Consider the following 11,191-nt stretch of genomic DNA (forward strand, 5'->3'; position numbering starts at 1 on the left):
GGGAGAATTCTCTTTCACATGGGAAGTGGCTCAACCTCCCATCTTGTCACTGTTAGGAATACATGCCTCGGACTGAAGTCAAACTAGAAGAAAGGAAATAATGCAAAAGAGAAAAACCTATTCCAGACAAATCTGATTTGAACACCTAAATTCCACCCTTACTGAAACTGGAAATACTCTACCCAAGAACTCAAGAGTCCTGTCAAGGTAGCTGATTTGATCAAACTTTCAGTTAGATTTTTGTCACTTCCAGCCAGAGCTCTGGCCTACTGGGCAGTTCCCCTTCAGAGCTTAGTTTTCTTCTCTTTGAATGGTAAGATAGTTTTAAAATCTTTGTTTTACTTTTTGATTTAAAAAGCAACATATACTCATTGTAAAATGAAAACAATGTAGGAGAGAATTATTAGGTCCTGTCTACACAAGCATTATTAGGTTGTATCAGTTAACACTTGTTGCATAACAAATCATACTCAAATTCAGTGGCTTGAGATAGTAAGTGTTTATTATTGCTCATGACTCTACATAATAGTTGAGTGGTTTTGCCAGTTTGGTCCGAGCTTAGTAGATTACACTTGAGCTTGTTTATATGTCTGTGATCAGCTGGTATATTGAATGGGACTAACTGATATAAGATGTACTCATTGGCAGATCTGGTGGTGCTGGCTGTCAGGTTGGGTGGCGGCGATGTCTGAAAGGCTATGACTTTTTTATCCACACAGCAGGCTGGTCTGGGGCTTATTTTCAAGGTAGCTGAGCAGGGCCCTACAAGAGTAAGTGGAAGGCTTTTGAGGTCTGGGTTTGTAACTGCCACTCCTTGACTCCTTCTCTTGGCCAAAGCAGTCACATGGCAAGCCAAGATTCAAGGAAAGGAGAAACTGACTCCATATTTTGGTAGGAGGAGTTGCAAATCACATTTTAAGCAGCATATATACAGAAAGGGGGGAATAATGTGGGCTATTTAGTAATCACTATGTAACTTTATTCCCTCAGAAATAATCACTGTTTGTGTATGTTCTTCTGGATTTATCCAGAATATTTATCTTCTATTTTTATTTTTTAGAGCATATTTTCCAGCAAATATATTTTTAATTGTTTTTACTTTTGTGGTTGTTACATTTATCAAAAGTTGATATTATATATATTGTTTTGCTGTTTATTGTTTTCAACTTGACAATATATTTTGGACATACTTCCATGCTTATGCATATCAACTTCTTTTGAAGAGACTGAATGTAGATGATTTTCTTAGATGTGACCTTCTGAGACTCTGGGATTCTGTGACTCATTATGAACCATATTTCCCAAATCCTCAGGCTAATTTCCTCAAAATGATAAGAGAACTGTTAGATTCCCAAGTAGCTAAAAAATTGAGCCTGTAATTCTGACTGAGACTGTGTGTCAGTTTCGAGTGTTGAGTGATTTTATCCTTGCTGGTTAAAAAATTACTTATCGTTTTTATTATTAATTACAATGATAATTAAAGGGCTGCTTCTGTTGAAATTCCAGCAGTTGACTCTTAGCCCATGGAAATACCTACTGATTGTTCCAGTTGTACTGCCTCTCTTCTGGTTTGCACCAATTTAGCACATACGCTGAAACTGGAAGACAGATTATGCTACTAAGAACAGGTAACCCAGTTATAGTAAGTTAAGTGCTCACCATGTGGATTTCACAACATCAAGTTAAAGAAGGATGATGGTCTGAGGGTTATTGGGCTCTGGCTTCTTTCTGGCTCTTTGGTTCTGAGATATCGTTCACATTTGGTTCTGAGAGTTGTTCACATTGCTTCCATGCATGCTCTCATAGTTCATAGGAACTTCAGCCTGAAGAAAGCCCTGATTGTTACGTTTATCAGAAGTTGACATTATATTTATTGTTTTGCAATTCTGTAGTAACTGACTTTGGAAACTGGAAGATTCTTTTTGTGTTATGATTAAGACCTTTTGGGAAATTTTAGCTAATGGATGTTAGCTAAAGAATGACAAGGCAGTTATGGATCCTGTAATAAGTAACTCATAACTGAAATAGTTGCTTCTAATCTCTTTTGGCATTAACCACAGATTAGCCATCAGTTACATTGGCAGAATTGATCAGATTAATGTGGCATGAGCTAAGAACAAGTAGAGTTTTTTGCCTGCTATAGGGCAGAGTTTTTTCATCCTTCCATTCATTTATTCATTCAAAAATATTTATTGATTACCTGCAATTTGCTATGGGAATGCAAAGATGGATAAACCAGTTTTTGTCCTTAAGGTCTTACATGTTAGTAAAGGGAGAGTGATACCTATAACAGAATTTGAAGTGTCCATGGATAGAATTGATGTAATAGTCCAAAGAAAAATTGAGATGGCATATAAAGATACCTAAAGTAATGAAGTACATTGTAATATTATAATGATTCATGCTTAATTCGTGTTTCCATCAGTCACAATTCTCCAGAGAAATAGAACCAGTAGGAAATAAACAAACAAATGAACATATATTTTTTCCTATTGGGAGGAGAGAGAGGGAGAGAACAGGATTTATTTTAAGGAATTGGTTCGCAGAACTTTAGAGGTCAGCAAGTCCAAAATCTGCAGGGCAGACTGGCAGGCTGGTGACCCAGGGAAGAGGCGATGTTACAGCTCAAGTCCAAAGGTAGTGTGGAGGCAGAATTCCTTCTTCCTCAGAAGACTTCAATCTTTTTCTCTTACGTCCTTCGACTAATTAGATAACCCACATTATGAAGGGTTATCTGCTTTGGGCAGAGTCTCCTGATTTAGATATTAATCATGTCTAAAAAATAACTTCTCAACAACACCTAGGCTGGTGTTTGATCCAAAAATGGATACCATGGCCTAGCCAAGTTGACACATAAAATTAGTTATCACAGTCTACTCCTTTTCAACTTGGCACCTGTACACATTCCCTTAAACTCCACTTAATCTCCAAATAAAGAGAACAACAAGGTCAAACATCTGCCTAACATGATACAAATGTCTTGCTTACAACCAAAAAGGCACTAATACTTTCCCCAGAGGAGGGTACAAAGTTATCACTGGGTGATGTTCATTGTTCTCCTCAGTGTCCTGTAACTTAAGTACTATGATATAAAGTAAGCCGTATGTATATACTGTGATGTAAAGTTAATGTATCTTATATGAGAACAAAATAAGAAAAAGATATTTGTTTAGTACATGCACATGCATTTGTAACAGAATGAGAAAAAATACTCATGACAATTAGAGTCCCTGTTTCTGTAACTGGTCTCATGGTCATAGCTGGTATTTATAACTACTTTCCTCTACTACCTGTTCTTTATGCCCTTTGTCTTCAGTCAATACCGTAGCTGGTTGTGGTTCTTTACCTGGTGGGGTAGCCCAAACCTTCATTCCTGAAGAGTCTTCATCTTGAACAGTTCTGCCTGAATTGAATTGTACTTTTCTATTGACTTTAATCACAAAGCAAAGGAGCTCATTCTAAGAGACATCCTCAGGGCTCTCCTGTATTTTGGATATACTCTTCCTTGCCTCCATGGTGGAGTAGCAGTCCAGTTACTCGTTGGTAATGAGGATCAGTCACCCCAGCCAGCACAGTAACTCTCTTCTTTGCCTGTAAATTCAGAGTCATTAGGAGCCCAAAGAGATTGGGCAACAGCCTTAACTTTCAGTTCAATAAAATCATTTTTGTGTCTTCTGGTAGAAGCATTCCTCTGGAACTAAGACCTGCAGATCTGCAGAGGGTAAGGTTCAAGGAACAGGGAACACAATTTGCTAATGGATCATAGGGATATTTGCTAGTGGATCTGAGAAGTAATTAGAGAGACTAAACTGGAGGGTTTCTGCGGGTCTCCCCACCACCAGCTCTACTTCAACCAGAGAAACTTAACTTTTGTCTAGTTTCATCTATGAGAGGTTGAAGACTCCGAGACTGGAAGATCAGGTGCCTTCTGTGTTCACCATTATAGAGGAATGAGACTGAGCTTCTGCCAACATTTCCTGTACTAAAAGTTCCTCTACCAGGAGCTTTAAACCTAAAACCTGTTAGTGGCTTACAATGTTGTGGGGGTACTGAGTGGTTCTTTTGCTCCGCATGGTGTCAGCTGGGATACCTCATGAAGTTCCATTCAGGTGGTGGCTGGGCAAGGCTCTAAGGCTCCAGACGTCTTGTCTCACCTCTGGCTGATGGTTAGGAAGCCCTGGTTCTTCATCTTGTGTCCTTTCTTCCTCCAGGGCCTCTCCTGGAGGCCTCTCTCACAGCAGGCTAGCCCAGACCTGTGTAGCATGGTGGCCTCTTTAATAGCCACTTCTGCCGTATTTGGTTGGTTATTGCAAGTTGCCATGACAGTCCAGATTCAAAAGGAAGAGAAATAGACCCCACCACTTGATGGGAGGAACGATGTGTATGTGTACAGGGCAGGAGGAATTATTGGTGACTTGTCTTTGGTTTCATTTTTCTTTACTTTTTCTTTCAAACACTCTATAGTTCTATATGTTATAGGTCCAACAGTACAATTATATACATAGTTTTTGGACAGTTGCCTTTTAAATGAGTTAGGTGAAGAAGTAAAAGAACTAAGCATTCATAATATATTTTATAATTACATAATTGCCTTTACTGGTGTGTACTTTTGTGTGTGTGTGGATTCGAATTACCATCTGGGGATACTTTCTTTGAGTCTAATAAACTTCGTTTACTATTTCTTGTAAGATAGGTTAGTAACCATCTTAGGAGACAATCTACCACAAATTATTGTAGAATTCAGCAAAGCCATGCACTAGACCAGAAGCATACCAACTCTACCCACCACCAACAGATGGCATTAGAGGTTGCCTCAATAGCATCCTAAATGCACTAATGATCACTGTGGTTGGAGCTTAAATTGTAAGTAGGGGACATTTCAATAATGCCAGGCAGTGTGCTAAGCTGGCCTTCTGGGAAGGGGCCTAGGAAGGTCAGAGGAAGCTCCCAGGCTTAGGTCAGGGCCTCAGAGCTGTCAAAGAGCCTGCCTTGGTTGTTCTCATCCCCAAAGCAGAGGAGAGGAGATTTCCAGCTCTGATTCCTCCTCAAGACAAAGAAAGTATTCCCAATTATGCTGTGGCAGCTTAAAAATAGGTTATATCTACAGTCTTAGCTATTTTGTGATGACCCTGTAATCTAAACCAGCTCCTTGCTCTCTATTTAATTTGGAAGATCATTGAAACAAAGCAAAACAAGAGCCCAATTTAGGAAAGACCTGCTGCATAACAGATAATTACTGCTTTTCCAGAAAATGAGTATCTTTGGGTGTACCTGGACTGGAAGAGGCAGTGACAAACATGATGGGCCGGGCACTCTCCTGGACTTTGTCAACAGTTTCTCTCTAATGCCTCATGAAAACAGCCCTATGAGTCAGATGTTATTATCTCCTGTTTATAGAAGCAGAGTCTGGATCCCTGAGAGTTTAAGTAACTGGCTCCAGTCACATAGCTAGTAAGTGGAAGATAGTTGAAATGTAGGTCTTTGTGTCCCAGGTCTTGTGACCTTTGTAAGGGTCAAAATGGTAAATTCAGAGCAGTGAGAGCACCTTTAGTTCTTCTGTTTAGCTTGAGCCATTTTTATTAATCAGCATCCCTCACTTCCCCGTTCTGTCTGTACCCGGTTTGTGTTCTATGCTTTGCTCTGTTGTATGTATAGATTGTTGCCCTGGTGTAAGTACGTTCAATTTGATGAGTCAATGGTTTGGAGATTTTTCCATAATAATATTTGCTTTCTGTCCTTCTCACAGATGGAAAGGAACTTGTGGGGCCTTCTCAGTAGTAAAAACTTAAGGGGGAGTTTGTGCGTAAGGTTGACCTGCAGGTCATGACACCTTGAAAACTTTAACAATAGCATTATGATCATAGTTAATTAGATTCCTGGTTTGTGGGTAAAAAATACTGGCCTGGTGTCATGAGATCTTATGGTATCACTAGTTCTTCCACAAACCATCTGCTTGACCTTGGGCAAGTCATTTCACCTTTCCAGACCTTCATTTTTCCATCTTTGAAATTAGATGGTTGTACTTGATACTTCTGTTTCTATACCGTAGGCCTAGGAATCTATGTTGGCCTCATCAGACTGTTAGAAGTTGGGAGAAGAATTAACTCAAAAGGTCCACAAGCTTGTGTTTTCCTTATCCCACCATCACTCTAGCCGCAGGACACATACTTTTAATTGTTTGGCTACTGGCCCATCCATGCTCTCTCTTTCCCACCCAACTTGAAACCTTATGTCTTGTTACTGAGTTTTTTTTTTTTTTTCTGAATGCAAGGACTCACCCTTTCCACAGGTTTAGTACCACCAACATAAGGACAGTGCTTCCTGCCTTTTCCTGAGCCCGCTATATTCCCATGTTATCCCATGTTTTGAGCATTCACTGTATTCACATAGATTATCATAGATAATCTCATTTAACCCTCGTAACATGCTTGTAAAGGGGATACTACTATTATCTGCAGTATGGTAAGATGAAGAAAATTAAGGCCAGAGAGAGAAAGAGGCAAAACGAGGATTAGAACTCAGGCTTTCTGACACTTGAACCTGTACTCTTAGCCACCAGGAAAAGTGAAAGAATGGGAAACCTCAGCACAACTCACCTGTGCATAAGTCCAGCTTCCCAAATTCTGTGTCTCCTTCCTAGTTGGGAATAAAATGAATATTTGGAGGTAACCACAAAGACTAATCTGGACTAATCTGGTCTTTAGATAAAATTGCTAAAAATAACTTAAGTCCAGATAGGAAGTTATCAGTAATTCGTAATTAAGAGCTTTCCACCAAAGAAGGGGGCTAAAATTAGAGAAAAGACAAGTTGATGTTTCCATGGGCAGATGGAAAGAATAGGACTCTCCCATTTGAGTTGGTGAATCTGAAAATGAAAACCAGTAAGCCAAGTTTTTGGCTATCATGGCCCTGTTACATTTGCATCCAGTGGAATTACATATGCAAGTAAACCACTTCAAATGGTTTCATGGACCATTTCCACCGTGGAGTTCCTGGAGGTGCATGATATTTATGGTGTCTCTCCTCTAGTCAAAAGAGCTGAGAGCTATTCTAACTGTTGCAGTCTCCCACCCACATGAGATGCTTTTTAAGGACAACACTGAGTGAGACCACAAAGTGGAGATGCTTGTCCCTTCCAACCTTGTTTCTAATCTTTGGGTTGAAGGGTGTAGGCAGAGAGAGAAGCATTCAAGCCACTTCTCAGAGAAAACTCTTAAGTCTTAGATTTTGTGCTCTGTTTGTAACTAGTTTGGAAAGGAACATTAAGGACGGTTGAAGACAATGTTGAAGGTCAGAACCACATATAAAGTATCAATGATCATAATGTTATTTTGGTGGTGGGAAGCAGTTTTGTAGCAGAGCTCTCTGCTGATATACAGTATTCCTCTGTAGATCACATATCTTGGTTTACAAACTAGATAGGAGGTTATTTTTCTTTTCTTGAATGATCTTGTCACATGCACAGCTTGAGTCAAGGTGAGAGAATTGTCTGTTGCTACTTTTCTCTCTACTTCAACTTTGGCCTTCCCACATGGGAAACACACTCACAAGAGTGAACTTCAGGCTACTGGCTAGTGCTTATTGTTCTCCAGGGGCAGCCCAGCACTGCCTTCTACATAGGTGGGAAAATAGAGACAGTTATTCAAGAATAGCAAATGTGCCAAATCTAGAATGTACCACTCCATCTGGAGAAAAAAGTAACTAAAAATGTAAATAACTCCTTCTATAGATGCTTCTTGAAAAAAAAGTGAAACTATTTTCAGAATAAAACACCCTGAAATCTAAAACTTCTTTTAAAATTCTACATTCAGTAATTTTTATGCAAATGATTTTATCTTATTTCTTGCACCAAATACGAATAATGGCATTTCTTTTTTAAAGCTTAACAGAGAGCTGTTTGAATGGTGTCAGTTTGGTTTTATGGTTTCATTTAGCTGGAGGAACAATAGTCAAATAGGATTTTATGGAGTAATTAGGGGTTAGAATGGAGGAAGAATGACCGTTTTTTGAAATGGAGGGAAACAAAGTGCTTCTAATAAGCAGATAGCTTGCGATGTTCTTTCTACTCCACCAAGTTCACTTCTTCTGACCTCGAGCTACTATTCCTAAATGTGCCTGTGTTTCTAAGCAGTGGTGCCAGGTGAGAGTGACCTCAGTGGCTTGAATAGGAAGGCCTTGCTCCAAGGCCAGTCTTCCTTTAGACCAGGAAAGTTGTGGCTTTTGTGTTCTGGTTCAGAAATCTCTGACTCTGGCATACATGAGGCTTGGAGAGGTCTAGTACCATAATCTCCATCCACTAGTCTCTCACTGACAAGCTAAAAGGAAATGAGACAAATCTAGTTTTCACCTTCTAACAAGACTGTTGACTATAGTCCCCTAATACAGTAATAATAATTCTAAAGCAGCCTAGGTTTGGGGGAACCCCTCCATTCAGTTTCCTAAGAGGATCTTTCTGCCATCATTAGTTTCTGTACCAAGAACTCTATCATAAGATACTTGTGGCTTTAAGTTTGTCCTCAGAGAATGTAGAAGCCTTTGGTGAATTAAGAATATCCCTGGAGAAGTGCTTAGCACCTAAAATGACTTCCACTGACCCCTGCCTTGCAGTATTTGTGTCATTGTGCAAGAGTGGGCTGGACCTAGTGACCTGCTTCTAAAAATAGAATAGGGCAAAGTGATGGGATGTCACTTTTGGGATTGGGTTATATGAATGACTTCTGTTTTGCTCTCACTCTCTCAATCTTACTTGTTTGTCCTAATGGCAGCCTGCTGCCACGTTGTAAGCTGCCCTCAAAGAAGTCTGTGTTGCCAGGAACCGAGGGTTTCTTCTTCCCAACACCCAGTGAGGAATCGAGACTCAGTCCAAAGCCCATGGGCATATGAAACCTGCCAATAATTACATAAGGGAGCATGGAAGTGGATTCTTCCCCAGTTGAACCTTCATATGAGACCCTAACTCTGGCTGATACTTTGATTTGATCCATTGAGATCCCAAGACATAACACCCAGCTAAGCTGCTCCTAGATACCTGACCCTTAGAAACTGTGAGATACTAAGTGTTTTAAAGCACTTAGTTTGGGACTGAAAGCGATGTTTGCATTCTAATGTAAAATAATTAATAAGTCAAATTGCAATTTTTATCTAGACCCTTAATTTTATACTTCTAATTCCTTTGTTTTCAGTTGGATTAAATATGTTATGTGTATTAAAAAAATGAATTGCATATTTTGTTTTCCAATGTTGGCATGTAGCATTTATATGAATAATTATCATTACAGTTTGTTTTTGGCTAAAATTCTGACTCTTTAGGTCTTTTCTGACCCCTTTTCCCAAACGAATATTGAATTAGAACTCATTTTGCAAGTATCAGAAACCAAACTCAAACTAGCTTAAGGAAAAATGAAGCCTTATTAACTCATGTATGTGAAAAGTCTAAGGAGGTAGTTCCTGGCTTCTGCAAGACTAGATGCATGGATTCAAAACATTCACCATGACTCAGTCACTTCCTGTCTCTCCACTCCCCTTACTCTCTGCTTTCCACTCCTCTGTTTGTGCACTCTACATTTGCTTATCCTACCTTTGTTTCCCGGCCAACTCTTTCTTCCTGTCAGCATAGATGCCACCCCCAAGTTAGAGAATCCAGAGACAAGGTCAACATCTCCCTTTTCTAGAGTCTGCATTGATTTCTCTAGGGTCTTTGACTGGTTCTCTTGGGTCGTGTGTCCCCTGCCTTGGACCAGTCACTCCCTGCAGGGTGAGATAGTCATCTGATTGGCCAGGTTAGGCCACGTATCTGCCCATGAGGCTGAAGACTCTTGAGTTACCTGATGGACAAGTCCAGAAAAATCATATGGGATTGGAGAGGGGGAGAGTTTCTAAAAGGAAGAAAATTCCAGGCAGGTAAAAACTACCAAATGTCCACTAAGTAGAAAGATAATTTATTTCTTAGGATATTATGATTCTTTATTGCTATATGACACATTATTCCAATGTCATTGCCTAAAACAATAATCATCATTTATTATTATCTTCGTAGTCCTGTGGGCTGACAGGCTCAGCTATATGCTGCCCACTTGGGGTCATTAAAGTAGTTGCAGTCAGATGGTGGCTAACCTGGAGTCACCTTAAAGGCATCATCATTCATATATTTGGTGCCTAGGCTGGGAAGACTCAAACACCTGAAATTTCTTGCTCATATCTCTCTCCATGTTGCTCTGCCAGTATGGTGGTTATAAAATAGCGAGGCTCACAGGGTGGTTCATGGCTCCAGAGGTCTTTGTCCCAGGAGGCGAGAGAGCCAGGTGTCTCTTATGAGTCTGTCCTCAGAAGTCACACAGAAGTACGCTGCCCTCTTGGGAACCATGTTCAAGGAGAGTAGAATGAGAGTCCACTTTTGCTGAGAGAAGCATCAAAGAATATAATTTTAAGCCATCACTTCTGAATTTTTTTAAAAAATGCTTTTTTGTCTTTCTGAGCCAGGACTTAATTATGAATTATCCCCTGATGAGACCAAGATTTGACTGAGACTTATGTGTATTTGACCAAGTGAGGTGATAAAGTCACTAAATCCAAGGATTGAGGTTTTTAATTTCCAGTCTAGAAAAAAAATTATATTTATTTCCTTAATCAGTACTCCAAATCCCAAAGAAATCTGATTTAATACTGAGTATTTATACACACACTGATAATGTGTTTGCTTTTTTATTTATTGACTTGAGCCATCCTCACAGTGGAGGGAGGGCAGTCTGCTTGCTCAGTTATAAGCCAGTGTGTTTCCCATGTGTACAGAGAGTCCTGGATATCTTCAGGGGTTTCCTTTCTTGTGTAAAGCATCATTTTTATTGAAGAAAGATATTCCGAGTGGTAGAATCACTTTTTTGCTCTCTAAGGTTGACTAATTTCCTTTCATGCCATTATTTGTAGTCTATTTCCCAAGGATTTCTAAATTTATAATTGTATTTGTGTTTATGTGTGTGTAAATAAATGGTTTAAAATGTTTTATTAGCAAAACCAAAGTGAAGCAGCTATCCTTTTCTGTCTGAGAAACACTTTAATGGCTGGCCTTATCAATTTGGATTATGTCTTTGGGCAAGTTCTGTCATCTTTCTGTACTCCAGTCTTTTTCTTGGGCTACATTGGGCATAGGGTGTAATGTATTCAGGAGCTCATATCTAAAACCCATAAACCTTTA

Source organism: Camelus dromedarius, chromosome 17 (assembly GCF_036321535.1).
Source record: "Camelus dromedarius isolate mCamDro1 chromosome 17, mCamDro1.pat, whole genome shotgun sequence".
In the NCBI taxonomy this organism is placed as follows: Eukaryota; Metazoa; Chordata; class Mammalia; order Artiodactyla; family Camelidae; genus Camelus; species Camelus dromedarius.